The 27,679-nt window shown below is 41.3% G+C and overlaps 1 protein-coding gene across 1 annotated transcript in view; it reads left to right on the forward strand.

The window, feature by feature from the left end:
- The window catches only part of TIPARP (TCDD inducible poly(ADP-ribose) polymerase), a 116,152-nt gene that overhangs the window by 26,766 nt on the left and 61,707 nt on the right, over positions 1 to 27,679 (forward strand). The window contains exons 2-3 of the mRNA XM_019731964.3: positions 6,692 to 6,885; positions 16,337 to 16,406. The gene's annotated coding sequence lies outside the window, so the exon portion shown is untranslated. The remainder of the gene's footprint in view (positions 1 to 6,691; positions 6,886 to 16,336; positions 16,407 to 27,679) is intronic.

Raw genomic sequence — 27,679 nt, forward strand, 5'->3', positions numbered from 1 at the left:
CATGAGACACACTGAAGTAGCTACTTACAGGCCATTAAATAAATAACTTATTTAGATTGAAAGCAAATGTAATACTCTAATTTTTAAAAATGGTGTGTGTGTGTGTGTGTGTGTGTGTGTGTGTGTGTGTGTGACATATGAGTACTTAATTCACAAATGGAGTACCTGAACCTTCAGGTACTGTCAAGACCTTTAGCAATTCAGGTAATATAACCTCTGATCCCAAAATCGTACAGCTCAAAGGAAAGCCAAAGATCAGTCAACGAAACCCACCGACTTGACAAACAGAGACACCAGCTCCATCAAAGCGCAGGAACCTGCCCAAGGTCGCCCTGTTGATGCAGGGTTTTGACAATGCTTTCTTTCACTTCCAGATCAGGTTTCTTTTTAATATCTTAAGTAAAAATTCATCCTGCTAATTTGAAGAGAGGAAGAAAAAGGATATTGAAAAACTAATTACACATGTAGGGATATAAGAAAATGACCACCTGTGGTGGGATTAAGCTAGCTGTGAGCTGGGAAGGACAGGACAATAGGAGAACAAAGTGTGAGGTTGATTACATGCCTAAGAAGGAAGAAAGCACTGATGGGGTGGGGTCTGCTTTCTGCACTAGACCCCAACTAGTCACGACGGAGATTGATGGGAGTGGGAGGAAGGATGGAAGGCAGTTTAGAAAGTGGGATAATTATTAAAAACCAAAATTAATGCAAAGAAACCGTGATAAACAATAAAAATATACCTACAGACAGGCTCTGAGGCTGCACTTGCACGATCCTGCCTCCCTCATTTTGCTCAAATCCTGGCCCTGATTCTAATAAAACTTGGTTTACAATAATTGGCAGCTGGCCTGTGAGCCATGGTTTGTCAATTTTGTTTTTAAAACATTGCATTAAAATAATCACCTTGATTGCTGAGTTTTTTGACATCCTCTTAAAGTTTGTGCCCAAGGTGAGTAAGGCACTCACCTCACCTTCGTCCTGGCCCGAGAGGACCCTGGCAAACAGTGTAGAGGGGCTAAATTAGCTGATAAGGCAGCTTGAGTATAAAACAAAATGAAGTTACATGTGCCTGTGTTCATGTAATTACTCTCTCATAGAGCTGCCTTAGATTCCGGACAGTACGTTTTGATGAGTGAGAGAGAAGATGAAAACCATAGTACCTCCCGGGCTTGGGTGGAGTGAGCCCAGGGTGCAAAGACCTCCCTAACCAAAAGCTCACCGAGCCGATCAGGAGCAAAACTGCAGCACTAAATGATCCAGGGCTGAAACTAGTGCTTTAGCAATTCCCACATTATTTCAGTGTCTAGTATTCTCTCATCTCATATTTATATCTCCCCAAGCTGCATACGAGAGCCCCTTTGGTCATTTTTAAGCATGCATTACGGTTCGAAAGCAACTCAGGGTTCCAAAGGAAACCACAGTCAAAGATGAAATTGGAATTTCTTCAGGATGTGAGTGGTGATTTGTCTGTCTCATGATTCTTATACACTCATTTCCCAAATAATCTCCAGTCTGAAAGAACACATCTGAAATGTTACAACTCCTGCAAGAATGTACAGTACAATGATTCCCTGTTCCAGGACATTTTATGCCTTAGTAACTCTTTAACAGACTTTGGATATTTTGTTTTCCTACTAAGGTGTCAACTGAACTCATAATCACTTTTAGGGTCGGCATGGCTTCCTTTTAACTGATCTGGTACATACTTAAAGATTTCCTGATGTCCAGATCTGGGAACATTGTTACCCATGAGGTCATTGTAAAGGTAGCACAGTTGTCTTTAAAAGTCTGCAAACAGTTCTCAGAATTGGCTAATGTGATGTTTGGGTATATCTAACCTCCCAAACCAAACTATTAATTTGGTTGTGCTGAAACTTTTTGGGCTCATCTGTACAGCCAGTTATTTGGGGACAAGTTCATTTTTTTGCCATGAGAATTTTAGCCATTTTATATTATAGCTTTTAGACTTCGTTGCTGCCAACTGGGATAACTGTATCCATAAAAGGTTTTCTTCCTTCTCTTTTTAAGTTTTTTGTTGTTGTCATTGTTGATTCCTGAAGATATGGTGAGGTTTCTTTCTCTTCATATCTTACCAGCTAAATTATTTGGTGGGTCACAAATAAAAAACACATAGCACATAGTCATTCATTAAGGAAGAGAAGAAAACGAAGACATAATGAATTTTCTGGAGCCAAAGAATACTCCTTTATCTTTTCTCTCAGAGTATATTTGGGATATAAAATGAGAACAAACCTGAGGACATGTTGCTACGCATCTACGTGCTTCTGTTGCCAAGTACAAGAGGTGAAACAAGTCTCTGATAAATATCTTAGGGGTACACACTCATACTGGACAACCCGAAAATGACTGCCCTGTACTGGAAAGAACATAGAGCTCCCCTCATCAATTCAGAGGCTTCTTTTTGTGCCTGCCTATACATGCTGGATAGCCCAGTTGGCTGGAGCATTAAGTACCAACCGCTCCACAGCAGAGAACAAACTCAGAGTGCTCTGGGGGGTGCTGAGACGGGAAGGCTCAGCGTGAACAAGGAGGAGGGAGTCTGGAGGTGAGCCCTGAAGCACCAGCCTGGCTGTGATGGAAGGGGGGCTCCAGGGAGCAGTCTAGTTAGCATGGCCTCCCTGAAGTTGAGGGACACCAGGGATAGTCCCATTTTTTTGAGGTCCTGGTATACTAAAAAATAAATGTTAAAAAAGATATTGAAATTGCAATGTATAATATTTTAAATGTTTACAAACATTAACATTACAAACTGAACATCTCCCATTGGTGTATTTCTGTGGTTGTTTTACCTCATTGGCAATTATGTCCAAAGTCCACGTCTGAGGCCCTCAGTGGATGGTAGGCCCCAGCCAGATGCCTTCCTCAACTCGGACCAGACAGCCCAACGGGCAAGGCCTGCCTCTTTTTTAACCTACACCCTGAAATGCTTGTACCCTGAGCATTCCCTCAATAAGTATATGTTGAATCAATGAATTGAATGTTCTCTAAACAGAAGCAAAGACTTTCTCACCTCATTCCTCCTCTGAAATGCCTCCATACTTGCTTCCCTCTAATCATGCATCCTATCTACCTTGAGATTCTAGCTCAGCACCATGTTTTTTCTGAAGTCTATCTGTCCTGGTTACTGTGCCCCATTTCCTCTATATACTCAGAAGTCCTCCTGTGCTCAGTCAGAACCATTTTGAATAGCTTGATACTCCCGCACCCAACCCTCCACTCCCAGCCCAGCCCAGAAAATTCAAGCCCTTTTGCAGTCAGGAACCATGTCTTACTCTTTTGTGTCTCTAGTGTAAGGCCTGAATTTCATGTGCTGTCTTGACATCTGTAAGCCTCTCAGGACCCCAGAGACCTAACCACGAGCTCTCCTGCTTTTGCCAGATAACCCTACCCAGTGGGAAACGCCCCCCTTGGCTGGTTCCCCCATTAGCCGGACCAGCTACATTTCACCTGGTCCTCAGAACCTAATGGATATTACTTTCCTGCCAGCCTGTACAATTATTCAAATAAGCCAGTCACACCCTCCCATGGAAACCAGGGGTCACCCTACCTCTTGTTCCTGTAAAGCCTACCTCCCACAACCCCTGCTTGTTCACTTGATTCCTAGATGCAACCCTCCTGTGACCCTCCATGGTGTGTGATGTTCTCCCACAGGCTGGAAGTATGCGTGACTAATATACTGCTGTGAAGCTCATCTATGTAGAGTCAGGTGTAGGATGTTTGGCCATTTTGTACAATTTAGGGTGGGAAATCCCTCTTTCAATATGGGGTGAATAGGAGGTGATCAAAATGGTATCCCACACAGAGCTGTCACTTAATAAATTTTTGTCGATTGCATGATCTACATTCTGTGAAGTCCCTAGGCAGGTCAGAGACTGGAAATTAAATAAGTGTGGGGACAGAATCCCAGAGAGCAGTTTCCAGGCTCTTGGCCTCACGTGGAAAGGTGCTGGCTCAGGTAGTAGGTCATCAGCTGTTCCTGGTTAGCCACTGATAATTAGCCACTGATAACTGCCCAGGCTGAGCTAGCAAGAGCGGATTGCAGTTAGCATGGCACATTGCAGTTAGCAAGTAAGGTTGGTTGGCAGGCAGAGAAGCAGATGGCGGATTGCGGATTGCGTGGATTCTACTTCCTGTGTCTCCAACCCAGCCGCCAGCGAGAATATAGTGGTATGACTCCCCTATTTATGGCTCCGTGGGTGTTCCTTTTTGGCCTTACCATATCCTGCATTCTTGTGCAGGGAGCGGGAGCTGAGACCCCCGCATGACACCCTGCATGACAGTAAGTGTTTGCTGTATGTCTACAGCAAATTTATTTTCCTACAAACAACCCATTTGAATCATATAGCGATGGATTCCACTTGCATAATTATATTTCAAGCAATCTTTACTACTGACCATGCTGTTTACCAATAAAAGTAAAGTTGTCTTAGGGCAAATCTGTATTCAATTTCTGTACTACTGATCTGGCATTTACAATTGCTAATTGGTAACAGAAATAAATTGTAACATTCACTTATGAAAACAAGATGCTAGTATCAGTCAACATAATCAAGAGACCAAAAACAGCTGAAAGCATATGAGAACTCAGACTTTTTCCACGTAAGAATTGACTTAATCTGTTTCATTGCCTCCATTTATCTCTTTTTTTTGCAAGCAAAAATGGCAACACTGAAGGTACAGAAAATCACATAGCATCTTCCTGGAATCTGTAATTAGCGTTAATTAGTGCTTCAGAGACAGTTTCATTGGCATTACTCTGCTATTTGTATCATTTGGTTTCCCAAGGTCCCCGAAAAATAAAATAGCCACGTTTTTACTCCTGAGGGTTCTTGCTTATCCTAAAGCAGCAGGTAAAAAATACACAACAGCCAGCAGCTGTCCTGTCTAATTTGCAAGTCACACTCCTTCTTACATGGGCCAGCTCTCCTCCCAGGGCCCTGCCACTTCTCTCTTCAAATTAATGTTGGTGAGTTAGGGACAGGGCTCTGAGATAGAACAGGGAATCGGCAGGGCTGAGGAAACCTCAGAGCCCCTCTGGTACCACTCTTCCATCACACTGGGTAGGTAATGACTCACTTTCTAGCCTCAGCTCTCCAGGAGGAAAACTCCAGGAGGCAAAAGTTAGTGCGAAATGATCATTAAACAATTTCAGCAAGCTTTAGGCCATAAGCCAAGTGCAGGGCCATTCTTTGAACAGCTGGCCGGTGCCTGAAATGAAGCTATACCCAACCACTCTGCTGTTCCTTCTCCCAGAATGGATGGTTTGGGTGAAACCCTGAGTACACTGTGACGTGCTGACCATGTGATGACTATTAGGCTGTTGACAGAAGCAAGTCTACGTGCTCAGGGTAGGGAGCAGGCAAGGAAAACAGGTATTTCCAAACAACTCACATGGCTTGCTACTGGGGACTAATCATTCCACCAGGACGTGGACGAGTGAGCCGGATGGGCCAGGCCTACGTGTGCTTAATCCGCCGGCTCTGTGCGCAGGGGCCTTGGCTACGCACCACGCACGCCTATGTTCCAAAGCTGGGCTCTCCAAGCTCACGCAGCTCAGCGCCTCGGCCTTCACAATGGGCAGCCAGAGGACAGGCTTTGGTTCCCATGGTGGCTAGAAAAGGAAAAAGAAAGTACAAAAAATAACACAAAAAAACTTTCCTGACACAATGCTAAAGGCAGGAGGCAGGCAGGGTGCCAAGCCCCTAAGAAAAGCAGAAGTGACTCCTCCTGAAGTAATCATTTTGTGTTGAGTTAAGAGAAGCCACCAGGACAGCAGCTGGTCTGCAGTTTGTGTGCCCAAAGTTTGACCATTTTGCTGCTGATCGCTGTTGGCTTGACCAGCCAAAAAAACAAACAAAAAAAAAGTCCCCACACTTGACCCCTAGGTATGGAGAACTTACTTAGTATTAGATACACAAACTTTCCACATTTTAAAAAAAATTTTAAAGAAAAAATAGGAAAAAAAATTTGTCCATAATCCAAGTGTTCAATACTAATAGTTTTATGCATACACTGCCAGTAATTGCATACATACATACATAAATGTATGTTTTTAAACCAGAACATACCATATAGTTATGTGATTTATTTTTTTAACTTTTGAAATTTTATCATGCTTATCTTTTCATTTTAAGAAACATATATTGACTTCATAATTTTTAAGGCTGCATAGTATTCCAAGTGGGTGGGTATACCATAATGTACCCATCCAATCCTCTGTTGCTGAATAGTGGGTATAGGTTCCATTTTTCTGGATCATAAAATAAAAATACCCTCTCTATATAATTGGGTTCTAGAGTTGACAGCTCAGACAGGCTTTGGAGCTTTCATTGTGTATCTAGCACTATCCAGGGAAATAAATTTTGACCCGTAAAATCAAAGATGTGGGAAGCCACTACTAGAATCCCTTTTCCTTACTAATATATCCTTGCAGCAAGGTGTCCAGCAAAAATCAAAACCCAAAGCCAACAAGAACGAAAACAACAGTGAGACCAAAAAGAACTGTATTTTTCTCTCTGTCTTGCAAAATGGGGTATCTATTTGACTCACTACTGGCCAGTAAGATACAAGTGAAAGTCTGCTGAAGAGGTCTGAAAAAGTTTGCTTTCCTATTATAGATGTCTCCTTTCATTCTTGTTACTTTCTTTTCTTCTCCCTCCCTGGAATGCAGCGTTCTGTCTGGAGGTGGATCAGCTGTCTTGTGACTATAAAGCGACCATGAACAGAGAAGCCGCACACCAAGGACGACGGGGAAACAGAAAGGCAGAAAGAGTCTGGAAGCTGATGATGCCAGGGAGCTGCCGCCTCACTCCTGGACTGCTCACCTCTGGACACACAAGGAGAAGAAATCCCTGTTCGATTGAGGTATCTAACTGTGGTTTCTACTGCATGCAGCTGAATAGAATCCCTATTGATGCAGAAAGCTTCATCAGCCTTTTAGTTGGACCTAAGGATCAATAGAATTTATACATGAATTAAAGTAGAGAAAAGTATTGCAGCCCGAGCAGATAACAGCAGAAAACGTATTTTATCTTACAAGAGGAATGAGGGAGGGGTCTGTATTGTTTATTCGTGTGCAAACATGAGGGAGGGGGGATATGAGGCTAGATTGAGAACAGACACTAAAGCAGCTCTGCCCAATAGAAATATACTGTGAGCCACAAGTGCAACTTGAAATTTTCTAGTAACCACAGTGAGGAAGTAAAAAAGAAACAGGTAATAGTAATGAGATGAATTACTCACCAAAAAAAAAAAAAAGGAAAATTAATTTTAACCTACATTTTATTTAATTTACATATGCATGTAATTTCAACATGTAATCACTGTATCTTATATTCTCTTTTTTATTCAAAGTTTTCAAAATCTGGTGTGTATTTTCCATTTGCACAGCCTCTCAGGACTGAACACACTTCACCTCAGTAGCACAGGTGACTAGTTGCTACCTTATTGGGCAGTGAAGTTTTGGAATCTGGAATCTTGTATTTAAAAGTTTGAACTGTAACAACAGAAGTATAAACAGAGCCATACTTTAATTTCTAAGAAAAAAATCTAACATATTCCAACATTACAGTGTTATATTTTATTTCAAAATGTTATGGCTTATGGTTTTGGGAGACAAAACACACATGTATAGCAGATTCTCAAGAGAGTATGTTTCTGTGGAACAATAACAGCAGTAATCTGAAATTCTAAAGTCAGGGATACCTGCTGAGTCCCCTTAACCTTAGAATGTTTCTTTTGCAATAACATTTTTAGGGTATTTGTTTTAAAAAATAGAAGCCAATATGAAAGAAAATAAAATCACCTACTACAGATAACTATGATCAACATGTTAGTAAACTGTCTTCTAGAATGTTTTTATGTATGAATACTTTTACACAGTTGAGATTACACTTTTTATACTATTCTCTATTCTTACCATTATTTCATAAGCACTTTTTCTATCATTAAAAATTCTTCAAAAATATCATTCTCAATGGCTGCCTTATATTATTTCTTCAAATGAATAAATCAAAATTTGTTAACATTACCTTAATGTAAGACAGTTAGGCTGTTCTAAACTTTTTACTACTATAAATAATTTGTGCCAACCGTCTTTATAATAAAACTATTCTCATAGGCAACATTACTGGAACAAAAAGCATGGACACTTTTTAATCTCTTGACATACATTTGCCAGACTTCTTCCTAGGAAGATTTGAACTAATTTACACTCTCACCAAAATTGTGTGAGCATATATATCCCTCTACACTGTTACCAGCATTCTGTGTTAACCTTATTAAAAAAGCAATGGAGAAAGAGGATAAATGTGGGAAATTGCACGTCGATGTGCTTTAATTTATACTAGTTGATTACTAGTTAGAACAAACATTTTTTTCCTTTGGTATTTAGCAACCAGTGTTCCTCTTATTAATTTTATGTACTCTTTATATGTTAACAAATACTTTGTCATGCTTTAAAAAACATTTTCAAGTTTTCTTACATTTTAATTTTATTGTTTTCTTTTAAAAAGTCAGATTTATTGTGGTACATTTTACATATGGTAAAATTCACCTTTTTAGTTAAAAGTTCTAGGAATTTCCACACATATAGACAGTCAGGTAATGAGCACCACTGTCAAAATACATATTTCCATTACCTCCAAAAATATTCTTCATGCCCTTTTATAGTCAACTCTTCTCCCACCTCTAGCCCCTAGCAAACCACCCATCTGTTTTCCACCCCTGTAGTTTTGCATTTTCCAAAATGTCATATAAATGGAATCATACAGAACATAGCCTTTTGAGTCTGGCCTCTTTCAATTAGCACAAAGTGTTTGAGAGATCCATCCATGTTATTGTGTATGTCAGTACTTTGTACTTTTTTATTGCTGAGTAATACTCCAGTGTATAGAACCCCACATTTTGTTTATCCATATACCAGTGGATACACATCTGAGTTATTTCTAGTTTTGTCAATAATAAATAAAACCACTATAAATATTTACATACAAATGTTTGAACACAAATTTTCATTTCTCTTGGGTAAATACCTCAAAGTGGGATCACTGGGTTGTGGAGTGAGTATATATTTAACTTCATAAGAAACTACTAAATTGTTTTTCTAAATGGCTCTCAATTTGTTATTCCTACCAGGGTTGTGTGAAAGTTTCAGTTGCACCACCTCTTCACTAGCCCTTGGTATTGCCAGTTTTGTTTTTGTTTTTGTTTTTGTTTTGGGTTTTTTTAAGCCATTGTAATAAATGTGCAGTGTGTGTAGTAGCATTTCATTGTGATTGTAATTTTCACCTCCCTGAGAAATACAAAAACAAATAAACAATGCCTAGTGTAATAAGTATTCTAAAGAAATTAACAGTATTTGTGAATTCAAATGTATTGATACTTTTGTTTATTATTTTTCTACTGTAGGGAAAGTTCTTTCCCCATGAGTAATCAGAAGAAAGTTCAGCAATATTTTTAGGTGTTTTAAAATGATTTTCTCTAAATTACTTACATTTTTAATCCATCTGGACACATATTTAGTTACTAGTTGCATGGTGGTGATATCTATATTCACTTTTTTTGGAAAAGCTAGTTGGTTTTTTCTGTAACCTTATTGACGAATCCATTCATCCCATTTATTTGTGAAGCCTCCCTTATTAAATAATAGGGTCTTCTCCTAGGCAATCAAATCTGTTCCATTTATCTATCTGTCCATCCATTCAACAATTACTTATTAAGCACTTACTGTGTACGAGGCACTAGTCTAGTTTCTGGGAATACAATATTTAGTTAAAAAGTAAAGATCCTAAACTCTTGGAGCTTACATTCTAGTCAGGTAAGACAGATAATAATTAAAGGAATGAGTAATTATATAATACCTATTTTGAATAGTGTTAAATGCTAAGAAGCAAAGTAAAGTGGGGTAAAGGGCATGTAGTATGAGCAAGTGCCCTTTTGGATAGGTTGGTCAGAACAACCAACCTCTCTGAGAAAGAGATATTTGGGACTTGTGTGTATTAAGGTTATAAGACAAGGAGGCATCTAGAGGAGGAGCATTCCAGGCAGAGCCACCTGAAAATGCAAAGACTTTGTGATAGGAATGAGCTTAACAAGTTGGGGGACACAGCAAGGAAGCCACGGTGGATGAAGCTAACGGAGATGACAAATGTAGATAAGGTAGACGGCACAAGTCATGTAGATCCTCGTAGACAATTTATATTCAGATGAAAGCTACCGTGTCCCCGAAAATAAGACTAGCAGGAAAATCAGCTCAAATGTGTCTTTTGGAACAAAAATTAATATAAGACCCAGACTTATTTGATTATAAGACTGGGTATAATATAATATAATAATACCAGGTCTTATATTAATTTTTCCTTCAAAAGACACATTAGAGCTGATTGTCTGGCTAGGTCTTATTTTCGGGGAAGCACGGTATTGAAGATTTTGAGCAGAGGGGTGATGTGATCTGATTGACATTTTAAAAATACCACTCTGGCTGCTGTGTGGATAAGTTAGATATATTTAATTTAAATAAAAATGAATCTATTGAAATAAAAATAATTAAATAATAGCAGAAGTGATATTTGGATATAGAGAAAAAATTATGACGGTGATATTTTCATGCCCAATGTGTGGGAAACACTGGCTTAACTGGTTATTGCTGGTATCCAGGCAACTGTACATTCCTGCAAGACTCTCGTATGACCAGCCATTTTCCTGAACTTTCTTGATACTTCTAAACATTCTCCCACTGATTCTTCAACAGAGATGTCTCTGCTCCGTGGTTATAGTGTTTGATACTTTCAGAGTTAATGCACATCTATTATTACAGTAGAGCTTGGAGGAACTCACCTCAGAGAGTCTGAAATCCTGAAGCAAATCAGAGCTATCCCAGCTTCCATCAGTGATCCAACTGTGTGTGGAGAACTGGGTACCCGAGAGAGAAGGATGAATCGTCATAAACTGTCTCAAAGGCACACCCAGACACAGTCTCCCCAATGCCCCCCCCCATTGTTCTGGATTGGCATTACAGAAGAGCAGTTCCTAGAGCTGAGATGTGATTCCAGATGTGCCCAGAGAAGCCCCGTAAATAATTTACAATTCCTATGACCCCAGGAACAGAGTTCAAAAGATGTTTTCCTACCCAACTGAATGCACTGGGCAAAATTACATTTGTTTTTGAAAAAGTAATATAGACACATGGCAAAAAAACAATTCAGTGCGAGAGTATACAGTGAAAAGTTTAAAAGGGGGAAGTATGTATGTACACATGGCTACACGTGTGTTAGCATATATAGGAAATATTTCTGGAAAACTGCATAAGAAATGAGTTACAGTGGTTGCCTCTGCAGAGAGGACTACAGGGGATCTGAAGACAGGAAAATTAGAATGATTTACTTTTCACAGACTATTTTGTACTTTCTGAATTTTCATGGATTTTTATTGTGTGCATACATTAATTTTTCAATTAAAACTAATTAAAAAATAAAAATAGGGCATGTGTTTCTATCACTCATGTGAGGCATCCTGGAAGCTCTTACTGCAGAGGCATTTAGCCAGGAAACCTCAATTCTAGCTGGAGTGAAGTCAGAGACAGTTTACCTAAACCTTGACTCCTAGCTGCTGCTGGGCCAGAAGGGCCTGGCACTCCCTCCTAGGTAGAAATAGAACTCTCGCCTTACCTGAGAGAGATGGTGGGAAGTTCAGTTTGAATCCCAGCTGTGTGACCCACTGTGGGACATGAAGCAAATTGTTTAATTACTCTGAGCCTTATTTTCTTCATCTGTGAAATGGGGTGAATAATACCTATTGGTGTTTTTTTAATGACAGCTTTTGTGTGTGTAAGATGTCTCCCAATTACTTGGATTTTCATTAATATCCATTATATTAAAAGTTTTAATTTTGTGGGGGGAATATTGGGGAGCAGTGTGTTTCTCCAGGGCCCACCAGCTCCAAGTTGTTGTCCTTTAATCTAGTCGTGGAGGGCGCAGCTCATCTCCAAGTCCAGTCCCTGTTTTCAATCTTAGTTGCAGGGGGCGTAGCCCACCACCCCATGCAGGAATTGAACCGGCAACCCTGTTGTTCAGAGTTCACGCTCTAACCAATCTGGCTGCCCCAAAAGTTTTCATTTTTAACCCTGATGTTTTTAAGCCTTTTTAAGACAATACACAGAAAATTTTATATTGTATTTTTATTCTATTATGATATTAGATCATATCATTTTATAAATCAAATGGAACACCTTTGTGGAATGACTCAATTCTTTAATTATTTGCACTTCATTCATAAATTTAATGAATAAGAATTTCTTAAATGGTCAATCCTGCTTACATAATTAAACAGATTCCTTTAGAGTTTCAAACCACAATTATGAGTTTACTATATTTTATTCTCTCAGACTCCTCGAACACTTCAAAATGTAGAGTTATAAATCTCACAAAATCTTAGAACTTTAAGCAATTCTTTATCTAAAATAGTCGACTTAAGAATTTAACCCATCAAATATCTTTTAAAAAATCATATGTATAAAAACAGAACAATTCTTTTTTTTTTTTTAAACTTGCTACTAAACAATTTACTCAAATATATCACTACCTCAAAGTACAAAAAAAAATTTTAACACTTTTCTGGGGTTTTGCTCACCTAGTGTTACTCAGTTGAAAAGGAATTATATTTTGAACACATGTTTTGAGCTGTTATCACATTTCACATTATTTCATAATTTTAGATGTCTATTGACTTCTAACCTATGGTATTTTACTGACTATGAGGATTAAATATGATAATTTATATTAACAGACATTCTTACCCAGTATTCAGAACAACAGAGGTATTCAGTTATTCATCACAGTTTCGAGTTAGGAAGGAAGTGGAGGCAGATTGTGAATCTGCGAATCAATAATATTGCCTTCCAATATTGGCCCTTCCCCTTCCTTATAACAAAACCTGATTTTTCTCTGGGAGCAATACACCCAGCTAATAGACTACATTTCCCAGCTTCCCTTGCAGCTATGTATGATCATATGACTAAGTTCTGGCCAATCAGCAACAAGCAACAAGATGTAACTGTAGAAATTATAGAAGTCTCTTAGAAGGGCACACCCTTCAACTTCCCTTCCTGTCACATGGGCAGCTCCAGCAGCCATCAAGTGCCACAGCCCAACGATGGCAGATACAGAAACCTGGAAGCTCTAGTCCCTGATGACCATGGAGCACTATGTTACTCCTGGATTACCTATAAATTTCTTTTAAATGAAAGGAAAATAAAATTATATCTTTTTTAAGCTGCCTTTTTTTCAAGTCTCTGTGATTCACAGCCAGACTTAATCCTGGCAAGTCTTATATATCTTATTGTCCCACCTCCCTCATTATCAGAACCCTGCATTATGAGCTAGAAAACCAAGAATGTCATATATGTGGATACATGGACACAGTTTTTATGAAATACATATTTTTAATTGTTGTCACATTAAAGCCATAGGTTTATAGGTATTTAAATTTTTTAATTAATATTTTACTATATGCTAATTCATCTTTCATAAGATTAAATTGTTTATTTAAAGAATATCCAAAAAATGTCCCCAGGTAGCATTAAGAAGAAAATAAAATAACATGCTGCCTGCCCATACCAGGGTGTGTGTAAGATGTGGGCCCCTCCAGGATGCATAAGGCAAGCCCTAGGCCCTTAGCTGAGTTAACTGGAATCTTGTGGGTACTAGCCTGACATTCCTTCATCTAGGGGACCTCCTAACCTTTGGCTCAACTTCCTCTAAGCCTAATACTGCCAGATTGGCTTTCCTCATCTATTGTTCCCAAAGAAGCTTGGCAGAAACATAACAAGTTGGAGTTTTTCTTTCTTTTAGCACTTCAGATATTTGAAATTGTGTGGGATGACTCAATTCCAGGAAACTTCAGGTATCCTGTGACACTTGTTCAGTGAAGTGTTGGAAAAAAACCTACTCTAGGGTTTTACTGAAAGATGTGAGCAAGCCAACTTGTGGGAGGCAAGGACAAAATGTAACTTCAGAAGAGTGTCTCTTTCATTCCCTGTGGTTTGCAACATTGGTCTTCTCTGCCCAACTCCTACATTGTTTCCTTGAGCCCAGCCTCTGTGTGCTTGGCTCCAGAAAAGCCCTGCCACTGACTTCCCCATAGCAACTGGCTCACAGCCTCCTCCGAATTCTATTTATGAATGTGTGTGTTCAATTATAAGCTCTTTCAAATCCTTTGAAGGGATTATTTATCCGATGTTTAGTAAAGCCTCGATATTAGATATTATCTCCTTTACTTCACTTATCTTTCCTTCAAACTAGGCACTATGAAACCCATTTTACAGATGAGAAAACCAACTCAGAGGTCAAGAAACTTGGCCAGAGTTGCAAAACACGTATGTATTGGAGCTATGAATTAATTTCAAATTCATGTTGTTTTTCTACTGCCTCCTTCAGCCATGTCAGAAAGAAACTGGGGTATTAATGTCACTTGCTACCAGCAAAATGGAAAGATCACAGACTTTGGAAAACAAACCTGGGTTTAATTCCATTTGGTTATTTCTGAGTTATGTGACCACAGATAATATATTTAAGCTGGTTTTCTCATCTGTAAAAATGGGAATAATAATGGTATCTACCTAATGGCATTGTCAAGAGAATGTACAAATGAGCTCGGCACATGCTAGATACTGGTTGAATAGTAGCAATGATGGCTTTTAAAAATTAATTTAACCTTCAAGATGATGGCTAACTAACTGATCATCTAGCATAAGCCAGACCTAGGAGTTCCAATTGCTTTTCAAATGTCATTGAAGAAATAGAAATTCATTCCTTCTATAAATGTTTATTGAACATCTACTCCATGCCAATACTATTCTAGGGACTGGGGATTCTGAAGCTTACATTGTAGTAAGGTGGTGGGGGAGAAGCAGTAAATATAATAAATCAGTTCATTATATAGTAAGTTAAAAAATAGTAAGTTCTATGTGGGGGAAAGTAGAAAAGTGGAGAAACAAACTGCAGTATTGTACAGACAGGTCATGGCAGGCCTCACTGAGAAGGTAAAAACAAAGCTTTGAAGGAGGTGAGGGAGTCAGCCAAGCAGACATCTGAGAAAAGAGGTGGATTTACTATATAGCTAGTGAAGTTTAAATTTCAAGATCCCTAACTTGCAGGCATCCCATCTAATTTTGTATTTGTGATTTCTTAATGAAGACATACAAACTTGCATACATTTTAGTATTTACCCCTGCAGAAAGGTTTTTCCAGCAGAAGAACCAGCTAGAGCAAACTCTGAGGTGAGTACATCTGCCTTGCTCAAGGAATAGCAAGGACAGCCTCCCATCGTAGGAGCAGAATGAACAGAAGAGGTAGGAGGAAGGGGGTAGATTATGTAAGGCCTTGGAGGTCACTATAAGAACTTTGACTTTTATGGGAAGCCGTTGGGGGTTTTGAGCAGAGTTGTGACATGATCTGACTTACCTTTCAAAGCATTGTTTTGCCTGGAATATTGGGCAGAAAGAAGTTGAGAAGCTGTGGCAGTAATCCTGGGATGAAAGATGATGGTGGCTTTGACCAATATGGCAGCAATGATAATGGAAAAGTGGCTGGACTCTGGGTATATTTTGAAAGTCAAGTCAATAGGATTTCCTGATGGATCAGTTGTGAGTTCAGAAGAAGAGCGACAGCGTGAGATCACCATCTAAGTGAGCCTAGACAAGGGAAGATAGCCAAGTTCTAAGGCAGAAGGCATGTCAACTTTTCAACAAAATAGTTTGGAAGCACTGGCCTCATATTTGACTGAAATAATTCTTCCAGATAAAAGCTGATAAAACACATTCACTTGTGTTTTAATTGGACTGATTGTTTAATTAAATTAAAGTAAGGTATGTATGAGGCTAAATCTTCCCTCTCCCACTCTGAAATTCAACTGAGATGTATTATATCAGGTCAAAGAAAAAGGCATCAGAATTGGAGTCAACAGTCAAAGGTCCTAATCCCAATTCAACAAATAACGGGACCAGGAGCAAGTCATTTAAACCTCCAGTCATTTGATTTCTGCATCAGCGAGATGAGAAGATTAGAACAAATGTCCCTTCCCCTTTCACATTTATGTTATTCTTTTTGAGATGAGTCTGTAATTGGTAAGATTTCTTGTTTTATTTGTTTTGTTCCTGATATAGTATAAGGAATATAATTCTGTGTAGAGATGACTTAAAGTGTGCTTTACTCATATTTCTCTCCCTCACACTCCTCTTGATCTGCAAGGGAAGGGCATAGCCTGAACCAAATTCTTCTATCAAAACTGAGTCAGAACATGATTCCCTTTCTCTTTGCAGGATTCCTAGGGGAGTGTACTATGGAGTTCCTGCTGAGGAAGGGCTGTTTCATTGGTCTGGCAACATGCAGGTATTTAATCAGATTTTTACCAGTAAGGAGAGTACAGGGCTGAAGCCAGAAGCTGCAGCTTTTACGTGTCATGGATCATCAAGCCCCTTGAGAATCTGGGGCAACAGCTACTCTCTCAGGTCAACAGGAAAGACATCATTGCCACCAAATATTAGAAATGGAACCTTCATCCTTTAATAAATGAAGAAGCAGAAAATAGAAGTGAAAAAACTTGCCCTGGTCCTCACCGTTAATAAGTAGTGACGGCAGGCCTCCAGTCTGGTACTTGACTCTTGGCCAATGGTCATTCCATTATATGACGTTGCTTTGGTAAATTTTATATTTCCCTACAAAGCTAATTTTTTAAAGTTTTTTTTTTTCCTTGGGGTGTTATGTTTTGTCCTTAACAGCATTATTGAGATATAATTCACATATCATAATATTCAATCATTTAAAGGGTACAATTCAATGGTCTTCCATACATTCACAGAGTTGTACGACCATCACCACAATCTAATTTAGAACATTTATCATTCTACAAGGAAAGCTTGTACCTGTTAGCAGTCATTGCGTTTCCCTTCCCCCCAGCCCTAGGCAACCACTGACCTACTTTCTATCTCTATGGATTTGCTAATTTTGGGCATTTCATACAAGTGGAATTACACAGCGTGGTTTTTTTTTTGTGGCTGGCTTGTTTCGCTTAGGATGTTTACTAGGTCCACCCATGTTGTAGCATGTATCAATACTTCCTTCCTTTCTATTGCCAAATAATATCACATTGTATGAAACGTTTTGTTTACGCATTCAGTGGATGGACATTTGGGTTTTTTGCACTTTTTGACTAGTGGTGCTATAAATAATGGTGCTATGAACACTTGTGTACAAGTATTTGTGTGGACATATGTTTTCATTTCTTTTGGTATATACCTAGGAGAATTGCTAGGTCATGTGATAACTCTATGTTTAACATTTTGAGGGACTGCCAAACTGTTTTCAAAAGTGGTTACATCATTTTACGTTCCTATTAGCAATGTGTACAGGTTCCAATTTCTCCACATTCTAGCAAATACTTTTTATTGTCTTTTTAAACTATAGCCATCCTAGTAAGTATGCAGTGATGACATATGTGGTTTGTGGTTACCACATTGCACAGAGTAGAACTGAATAGTCAGTGACTAAAATGTAATTCAAAACCAGATCATAAATTCTACCCTCATTTTTTCCAAGCTAACATTTATTGAGCCTTTTCTATGTGGCGGTTACCATACTAAGCATTGTCTTTGATTATCTCATTTAATTCTCATTATACCACCAGCAGTGGGTACTGTTACGGAACCATTTTATAAATGAGGAAACTGGCTTAGAAAACTTAAGTTACTAATGGCTGGTAAGTGGCAAGTCTAGGATTTAAGTCTAAGTTTGTTTGTTTCCTGAACCAAAATCTTTAACCAGTACACTATACTGGTAAATATTTTGTTCAGTAGATTCACTTTTTCAAAATGAGTCTAATCAATCATTACCTTTCAAAGTTTTACCCTCACCATGCATCCTCTCTAACTCCCAGAGATATCTGCGTAGTTGTTCTCAAAGGCATCAGAATCATCTACTTCAATATGCTTCATTAGGTTGGTAGGTGTTTCTGATATATATCGTGTTTCCCTGAAAATAAGACCAGGTCTTATATTAAGTTTTGCTCCAAAAGACGCATTAGGGCTTATGTTCAGGGGATGACATCCTGAAAAATCATGCTAGGGCTTATTTCCCAGTTAGGTCTTATTTTCGGGGAAACACGGTACCAAAATTTGAGAACCACTCACTCTGTTGAAAATAAATTCAGCTGCAATTAAGAGAACAGTGCCATAAACAAGATAGAAGCTTATTTTTCTTACCTCTTAAGAAGCCCAGAGATAGTCTATAGTCTAGGGCTGGTATCAAGCTCAGTGGTATTGGGAACCATCTTGTTTCTTTGCTTTGTATGATTTCCACTTTTCAAGTTATCTCATTGTCCAATTGGCTGTTGGAGCTTCATCAATTAAGTTTGCATGCAAGTTAGCAAGAAGAAGGAAGAGGAGAAGTATACATACTTTCCCTTTAAGGATTGTCCAGGAATAAACATATACCGCTTCTACTTAGCCCCATTGGCCAAAATTAAGACATAAGGCCAGGCTCCTGCAGGGAGGCTGGAAAAAATAGTGTTTATTCTGAATGGCCATGTAGTCAGCAAATTATTAGAGGTTCTCTTATGATGGAGATATTAAGTGTGATATTTAATCTCTGTCATACTCAGGAAAGAGGAAAATTTACCTAATTCCTACCTCTAACTTCTGACAGGAGACGTGAGAGAAATTCTTTCTGTAAGAGATTTTAGATTCCATAAGGAAGGTGACTAAGGCAGTGGGTCTCACACTTTGCTACACATTGGAATCACCTGGGGATCTTAAAAACTGATGCCTGGATTCCATACCCATGACTTCCCATGCCAATTCTAATGTGCAATAAAGTTTGGGAACAACACTCCTAAATCTTTGGGATATTCAACCACTGGGTGTGGGTTTGCTCCATCAATGGTGTCATGCGGGAAACCTTGCTCACTGTGCCACGTGTCGTGCGGGGCGGCCTGCGGGGTCTCTGGTCTCGCTCCCCACATAAGAACGCAGGACATGGTTAGGCCAAAAAGGAACACCTATGGAGCCATTGATAGGGGAGTCATACCACTATAGGCTTGGGGAGGCTGGGTTGGAGACACAGGAAACAGGAGCCACACAATCCGCAACCCGCTGTCCACTTGTCTCTGCCAACCAACCTCACTTGCTAGCTGCAATCTGCTCTTGCTAGCTCAGCCACCATCTTCTTGCTAGCCCCATTTTTTGCTAGCGTAGTCACAGCAGTTATATTAGTGGCCAATGGCTCACTGTTTACAGATGATGGCCAACTAGCCAGAGCTGATGGCCATGTAATCACAGTTGATGGCCATTTACCACCTGAGCCAGCACCTTTCCACTTGAGGCCGAGAGCCTATAAACTGCACTCCTGTCTCTGTCCCCACACTCCACCCCTACAGGGTCTCGCCTCACAATCTACACGACAAGTGTCTTCTGCGAGGGGCCCTGTGCGAGGAGCCTGGAAGTGAATGCAAATATCCTGGACACAGGCCAGGCTCTCTGGTCACAGCCAGGGTTTCTCAGGGCACTACCAGTCCTTCTGGCCACAGCCAGACTTCCTGGACTCAGCCAGGGCTCTGGGGGCACTGCCACTCTCTCTGGGCACAGCCAGACTTCCTGGGCTCAGCCAGGGCTCTCAGCACTGCCACTCTCAGAGTATCGTGCTGGAACAACAGCGGCTCACAGTCAAGGTGCTTACCTATTCTCAATGGTGGCTGGTCAAGACACAAAAGCAAACATCCGCCAGTTCCACTACATGGTGGTATGTTCCCAAACAGTCAAGTGGTCCATTGAATTAGGGATGGAAGGCAATTCCCCATAGTCCATAGTCATTCACCAGGGCTGTCGTGGGGGTGAGGGATGACCTTGACCTCACCCTCAGCTCCCAAGGAGGACTCAGCAAGCATTTCCTCCTGGGACTATAAGTCCTGCATCAGGGCTGCCTCAGCAAGCACTTCCCAGCCCACACGGCCGCAAGGACCTTCGCTTTCTCCGGCCTATGCTCGTTGGGGAACCGTCCAGGTCTTCCCACCCCTCCACGGGGGTCCAGCTCTCCAGCAGCTGCTCCTCCTGGTCTTCCTAAGACTGAGTGTTCATACGCACAAACTGCTCCACCACCCTTCGGTAAGTTTTGGCCGGCACCATACCCTGCTTGCTGCGCCATGTGTCATGCAGAGCGGCAGGCGGGGTCTCAGTCCCGCTCCCCACATAAGAGCGCAGGATATGGTGAGGCCAAAAAGGAACACGCACAGAGCCATAAGTAGGGGAGTCATACCTCTATAGTCTCGCTGGAAGCTGGGTTGGAGAAACAGGGAACAGGAGTCACACAATCCGCAACCCGCTGTCCACTTGTCTCTGCCAACCAACCTCACTCGCTAGCTGCAATCCGCCCTTGCTAGCTCAGCCACCATCTTCTTGCTAGCCCCCATTTTCTGTTAGGGTAGCCACAGCAGTTATATTAGTGGCCAATGGCTCACTGGTTACAGCTGATGGCCAACTAGCCAGAGCTGATGACCATGCAATCACAGTTGATGGCCGTTTACTACCTGAGCCAGCACCTTCCCATGTGAGGCCAAGAGCCTGGAAACTGCACTCCTGTCTCTGTCTCCAGAAACAGCCTCCTATTTTTTTACTCTGAATTGAAACCCTGGCAGTTGGACTGGTACATGTTACTGGTAATAAGACTAGGTATGATCAGGGTAAATCCATTACCAGCCCTGCAAAAGACAATTCAAAGGACATGTCCTACTGACAATTGCCAGTAACACTTTCATATATAGAGGAGAATGCATTTTAATTGTAGCTATATTTAAACATGGGAATTATTTATGGATGACATGAAAATAGCTATTTTGGGTGTGTGTGGTTGTGTGTGTGTGTGTGTGTGTGTGTGTGTGTGTGTGTGTAGCAGAGCTCAGACATGCTGGTGTATCATGCTTGAGCACAACATTTACATTGCAAACACAGAAACCTAGTCAAATCAAATTTGGATGGCCCTCTCTATTTGGCAGTATGCTTGTCATCGAGAAGCTCAAAATAACCTTTTAGAGATCCAAACAGTTGGCGCTGGTGACATCAGATATTTTATCCATTCAAGAAGATAGGTGGGCAAAGGTTATGTTTTCTTTGAATTGTTACTGCGGCGGTCTGTCTTTCAAGTTGAGATGTGAATTGAGAAGAGAAATAAAACAGAAATTTTTCAAAGAAGGAATCTAGACAGGACATCTCATCTACCTCTTCACCCTCAGAAAGAATGACATTAAAACATTCTAAACAGATGAGAATCTATACTATTTTTATAGCTCTTAAGTGACAGGATTGCATAACCCCATTCTCACAGTACCACATTTCCTTGTAACAATCTGCAGCTACGAAATTTTTCTTTGTGTCCAACCCAAAGGCTTTGACCAGGTTAATCCCATTTCCTCCTTGCTTGTCTTCAGTTCAGAGAGACAACAGCATTCTTTGTGAAATTTTCTCACACATTTGGAAACTATAATTTTAAAAAATCTGCTTTCCAATTAGAATAACCTCCCTTCATACCTTCCTCTTACATTGTTTTTAAAAGCGATCATCTTCATTGCAATTTTCTCTTAACCATGGGGTCCCCAAACGTGTCTGCACATTGGAATCATATGGGAGCTTCAGAAACTACTGATGCCTCTGTCCTACCCCCAAAGGCTGTGATTTAATTGTCTGGGGTGTGACCTGAACTTTGAGATTTTAAATATTCCCAATTTAAAATTTTAAATTGCAGAGAAGTTTGGGAACCACTATCTAAATCTACTGCAGCCCTATTACCCTCGACTCCCTCCTTGTTAATAAAACCTCAGTAACATCCCCAGATAAGGGATCATGATTGGCCTAAAAAGTGGTTCCCAGCCCTGGCTACGATTAGAATCACCTGTTGAGCATTGACAATAGGAATGCCTGAACCCCACCAACAAAAAAGAACATTTAAAGGTGGTACCCAGGGAAACTGTACTTTAAAAAATGCTCACCACATGTTTTCAATGCAAGTCAGTTGTTCTCAAAGTGTTTTTCCTAAGACCAGCATCATCAGCCTCAACTGGGAACTTTAATACAAATCCTCAGATCCTAACTCAAGCCCACCGGGTCAGAATCTCTGGGGGTGGAGCCCCCAGCAATGTTTAAACAAGCCCTCCAGGTGATGACAATGCTTGCTGAAGTTTGAGGAGCACTAGTCTAAGCCCATGACGACAAGCCTGGTCCCTGATTTCCTAGCTTCCTTTTCAACAACAGGTGGCCATGTTACCTAGTTCTGGCCAATGAGACCTACCGTGTTTCCCCGAAAATAAGACCGAGCCGGACAATCAGCTCTAATGTGTCTTTTGGAGCAAAAATTAATATAACACTCGTCTCATATCATATCATATCATATCATATCATATCATATCATATCATATCATATCATATCATACTGGGTCTTATATTAATTTTTGTTCCCAAGGACGCATTACAGCTGATTGTCCGGCTAGGTCTTATTTTCAGGGAAACACGGTAGTAGAGGTCTGGGAAGAGATGGTTTCTGGGAAGCCTTTCATTTTCTTGATACAAGGGAATCGAGGAGGTTGGCAGTGCGCTGTTTCTTCTTCCTCCCTGGCTGTCTTGAAGGTAAGGGACTCTGGAAACTACAGCTGCCATTTGGGGGCTATGAGGCAAATAAGCAAAAATAGTCAAAGAGAATCAGAGGCATTGACACTGATGTTAGCTCTCTGCTGACCAATACTAGCAGCAACCTATCTCCAGACTTCTAGTCGTGGGGAAAATAAACCCTTACTTGTGTAAGCCATTGTTAGTAGGATTTTACATTGATTGCAGCAGAACACAATCCTAACTCCCAGAGAATCAGATCTCCAAGTACTTTTTACATGGCGAAAACTCAAAATTGTACCCGGTACTTACGCTTGGAGCTAATCATGCTAAATTTAAGGGAATGTCACCTTCTAATGGTGGTATTCTAAATACTGCATCAGTGGATCCCAAATCTGGATCCCAAATCTGGTTACATATCAGGATTAACTGGGGAGCTAATTTAAAATGATGCCTGAACCTCACCCCAGATGTACTGAATTGGAATCTCCCAGATTTGGACTGGAATACTCTAACTTAACTTGGTAACTATTATGCCTCAGTCACAGCACAGAGACTAGGGTAAACCAAGTGAAGAGCCCTGGGTGCAAACTTTAAGAAAGCACTCACTCTCAGGGTTGCACAAGTGTCAGATCAACAGGTGCATGACCCTGAGAGTGAGTACGTCCTTAAATTTTGTGCCTTAGGCACTTCATTTGGCCTCACCCTAGTCTCCACCCTGCTCCAGATAAAGTAAATTTAACAAGTGGGGCCTATAATTATGGGAAACCCAGCCAAAGAATTCTCTCTGCAAAACAGTCAGTTAAATCAACTGAACTATTTAATTTTTCTGTGGCGGTTCCAGCATCATAAAGACACATTTATCTACAAATGATGCCATATGTAGTTTAATTTCAATGTGAGGTATGCATCTAGGGGTCAAATGACATCAATTCCCTCTGAGTTGAAAAATAACTACAGCACTGATTGTCTCCGTCCCTGGTCACCACATAAAAACAGGAATGCGATCCTGTGAGAGAAGAATTTAATGAGGTGAGTCAGTGGATGTCAGATAGTGTGGTGGTGGCAGAATGCAGGACTGAGATCCTCCTGGAGCCACTAAGTGGTCAAGTATTGTTTACTCAAACTGAAAGTGGAAACTAGTAGGTGTTTGTAAAAACATGTGTTGAGCTTGGCTATTCCTGTTTCCTGAAAGCATTTTAGGACACATATATGCTACAGTATCCCCAAAATAGAAGTGTGGGTAACTTAAGCCAAAGTTGTGGTTCCTGTGTCCAGTCTGTGTTGGATAGTGTGTCAGCAAAATGAATGGGGAAGAATCTCAGCGGACAGACATTCTGGAGCTTCTTAAGAATGCCTCCTTCGGATCAGCAGGGATGTAGGGGTGCTGGCCAGCTGACTAAGGAAAGTCCACACATGGCTTTGGTTGTGGCAGTGCCAAAGGCCAGGACCAAAGCTTTAGATGGATGTGTTTCATGCCACATTTCATGACTCTGGCTTTTGCTTTGATAGGTAGTACTGATGGGAACAGCTGGTGGCATGTAGCAGGGGGACAGCCTCCACCAAGTGAACTATAAAAGGGCCCTCTTGTCACACCCTTTCTCCCACTGCAGAAATGGCACCTCTTATCTTAGCATGGCTGGTGGGCACCCAGCGTTGATCAGGCAAATATTTAAGGAGTTCCAAAAAAGATGACTGCTCTTTCCTGCTGATGTGTGCTCGAGACGCTGGCTGCCGCCTCAATCTGTGATTGTGTCTCAGATTTATGGCAGCAGAATTGTATGTCCTGTATCTTACTGCATTGAGGGGATTAGTTACAGTTCTACCTGTGAACCGTGAATTGAGTAACTTGTCCTGGAGCTGCTTTGCTACTTCCTTTTCTGACAGCCTTTAAGTAGGCAAGGTGGCACTGAGCAGCAGCTGGCAAACCAAGACTGGATTAAATCAACAACTGAATGTAGCAGAGGGTTTGGAGGGAACCCAAAATGTTTGCGAGCCAGGATGACTGAGAACCCACACCTGGTGCCAGAGGGCAACACAGACCTGCCAGCGAACTCAGGCAGTTCTGCAGCGCTGGCCGGAATCTGTGCCCCTGGTACAGGTAGGTCACTGCCTGCGGAGCCACACTTCACACACAAAGGGTGGCTGTTTTTCAAAGATGCATCCTGGTGTAAAGGGAAGAATTGATATGATGTCTGGGATTTGTTTTAAAAAATATTCAAATCTAAGGACTTCAGCAAAGAATAAAGAAGAAAAATAATAAAAGGGGCTAGATAGAGCGAGGGCAACAAATTCATAATTATTGAATCTGGATGTTGGGTAAATAGGGTTTTGTTTTTGATCCATTTCTTTTTAATTTCGTATATTTGACCAGTTTCATAATTAAAAATCTGTTTGAAAGGTTAAATGGATCATTATAAAGCTTTTAAACCTGGCAGGAAGTCAATGTATGTCTCTCTTTAGGTGACAGCACGCAGTACGGGGCCAGACCTGCGTGGCACTAGTTTAGGATGTCCTTCCCCGCAGCCCCATCCACCAGCACCTGCTTGGGCTAGGGCCCCTTATTCTTCCATGAAAAGATGGCAGGACTGGGACTCAAATCTCGGTGCCAGTTTGTTCACTAACAGTGAGACCTTAGATAAGTCATTTGCCTGCTCCACAGCTTGTTGGCTTCCTCTGTAATCACACCAGCCATGTGGTTTATTGGAGGATCACGTGAAGGAAGGTCCTGTGTGAAGTATTAAGGAAGTGTTGTTATTAACACCAGCAGCATGACCTCGGACCAGGTGGCCACGTGCACTGGCCTCACAGCCCTCACTTAGAAGGGGAGAAATTACATCACCATCCCTAAGGCTGTGTGAGGACCACCCGCAGGAGTCTGTTAAAATTTAGATGCTGGGCCCTACCCAATCAGGATTTCTAGGGGTGGGGGCCAGGAAAGCTACCGTGTTTCCCCGAAAATAAAACCGAACCGGAAAAATAAGCACTAGCATGATTTTTCAGGATGACATCCCCTGAACCTAAGTCCTAATGCGTCTTTTGGAGCAAAACTTAATATAAGACCCAGTCTTATTTTCGGGGAAACGGTAAGCAGCTGATTCTGCATTGCAGCCTAGCTGGGGGGCTGCGGAATTAAATAATGGTAGATGTCTTTCGTGCTCTAACAGCTGAAAAGGCTGTTTGGGGAATTGGGAGTCTATCGTGCCAAGTTCTTTTGATGGTTAGGTGCCAGTCATAGGTTTGGGGTAAATTCATGGTGATAAACAGTTAAAGAGAACCAGAATCAATGAGGAGGAGGGAGTCAAAACTGGTCTGGTGAACCCAGGCCTTTATAGCCAAGGGTAGGCACGTAAATTAAGAGTGGAGGGGCTCAGTTGTTCTGTTTATACAGCTGTTATGCAAAATGACTGATAGGAGGGCCTCCTCAAGCCACCTAGAAGAGTTTATAGCAGGAAAGTCAACTGTCTTAAGTGAGAACAGCACCTATAACTTCTGCAGTCTAGGAGACCCTCAGGGTGGCCGGTCTAGACAGCAGGGTCACAAGTGGGAGGGTGACCCTGCAGCCCTGGCTCCAGGCCTGTGCCTCCATCACTGCCGGGTCCATGTGATTGGCTGCCCACCACACCCTCGTCCATCTCATTGGCTGCCCCTCTGCTTTTCCCTACAGCACATTTCAACATTTGTGCATACGTGCTTACAAGTTGCTCTCCCCACATTCTCATGTCTTTCAGAGTTCTTGTTTGTCTCGTCTGAAAAGCAATCCAATTCAGTATTTGTTGATGGCCTGTTAGGTCGAAGGCCTTGTGCTACCAACCTCAGATGATACAAACAAGAGGAAAAGGGAGCTTTTGCCTTTAGAGCACCAGACTCATGCAGGGAGGGAGGAAACAAACACACAGATAACCCAACACAGAATCTGGCAAGCACCGCAAGAATAGTGTGAGTTGTGAAAGAAAGGAAGGTGATCACATTCAAAAGCCTTCGTAGAGACAGTGGTGTCAGAGATGAGTCTTGAACGGTAAGGAGGTTTTCTGGAGGCCGAGAGGGGTGGGGAAAATATTTGGCGAAGGGCAGGAGCAAAGGCATGGAAGTAGAATCAGGTGGTGCAATAGAATAAGGAGGTGCATGTTTGGAGAAATGCAAGCAGTGCTATTTGGCTGGATCTTGGAGTGAGTAGAAAACCAGTAGGACACAGATACAGGCGGGGGGCTTTCAGAAGAGGTACTTACCTCAACTTGCTAAGGAGGAAAGGCCCCCATGAAAATTTTTGAGAAAGACCTGATGTGATCCAAGCAGTACTGTGGAGCACTGAGTGCCAGTGTGCAGCTTGGAGAGCCAGGGGGAAGAAGGTACCAGTATGGAGAGGACAGAGAGTGGTGGCCCTCAGGATGGGTCACAGGGGGCCGCCACATGTCAGTTCCCAGAGTCCAGGAAACCACGGAGTCAGGCTGAGGAGGTAATATCATGAGGTGTTGTTCTTAAAACTAGTTAGTCTGAGATAAGAAACCCTCCTTCTAGACCAACACTTGAGGTCTGGCGAGGTCAACATTTTCCTATCAGACACTAGAAACACAAGTTTCCTCCCCAAATGTTCTTTGAACATTGGCAAATTAACCTTCCTGTAATATCAACAGCCATTCCACAGGAGAAAAACAACAAAAGAAAAAAACAAAAGTGCTTGGAATGAAGGCCGGAGTACCCTGACTTCTTTGTGCCTCAGAACTTCTAAACAGCTGCTGAGTGTAGATGATTTTATTCTTTCATGTACGTAACAGTTTCCCTCCTCTTCCCCTGTGCTCTCAGTTATATCCACCCCCACCCCCAGCATCTGCAAGTTCTCCCTCTCTGATGCCTCCGTCCTTCTAGCATCCATCTCACACTCCCCCTGCTCCAAACCACCATTTCTCACTTCAACTACTATAAGAGCCTCCTAACTGCCTGCTTGTGCTCTTGCCCCCTCCTTGGGCTCACCCTCAGGCCACAGACAGATATCCTGAGTAGTCCTTTGCAGGGTAAATT

This window comes from Rhinolophus sinicus, chromosome 17 (genome assembly GCF_057876585.1).
Source record: "Rhinolophus sinicus isolate RSI-liver-muscle chromosome 17, RSI-T2T, whole genome shotgun sequence".
NCBI lineage: Eukaryota > Metazoa > Chordata > Mammalia > Chiroptera > Rhinolophidae > Rhinolophus > Rhinolophus sinicus.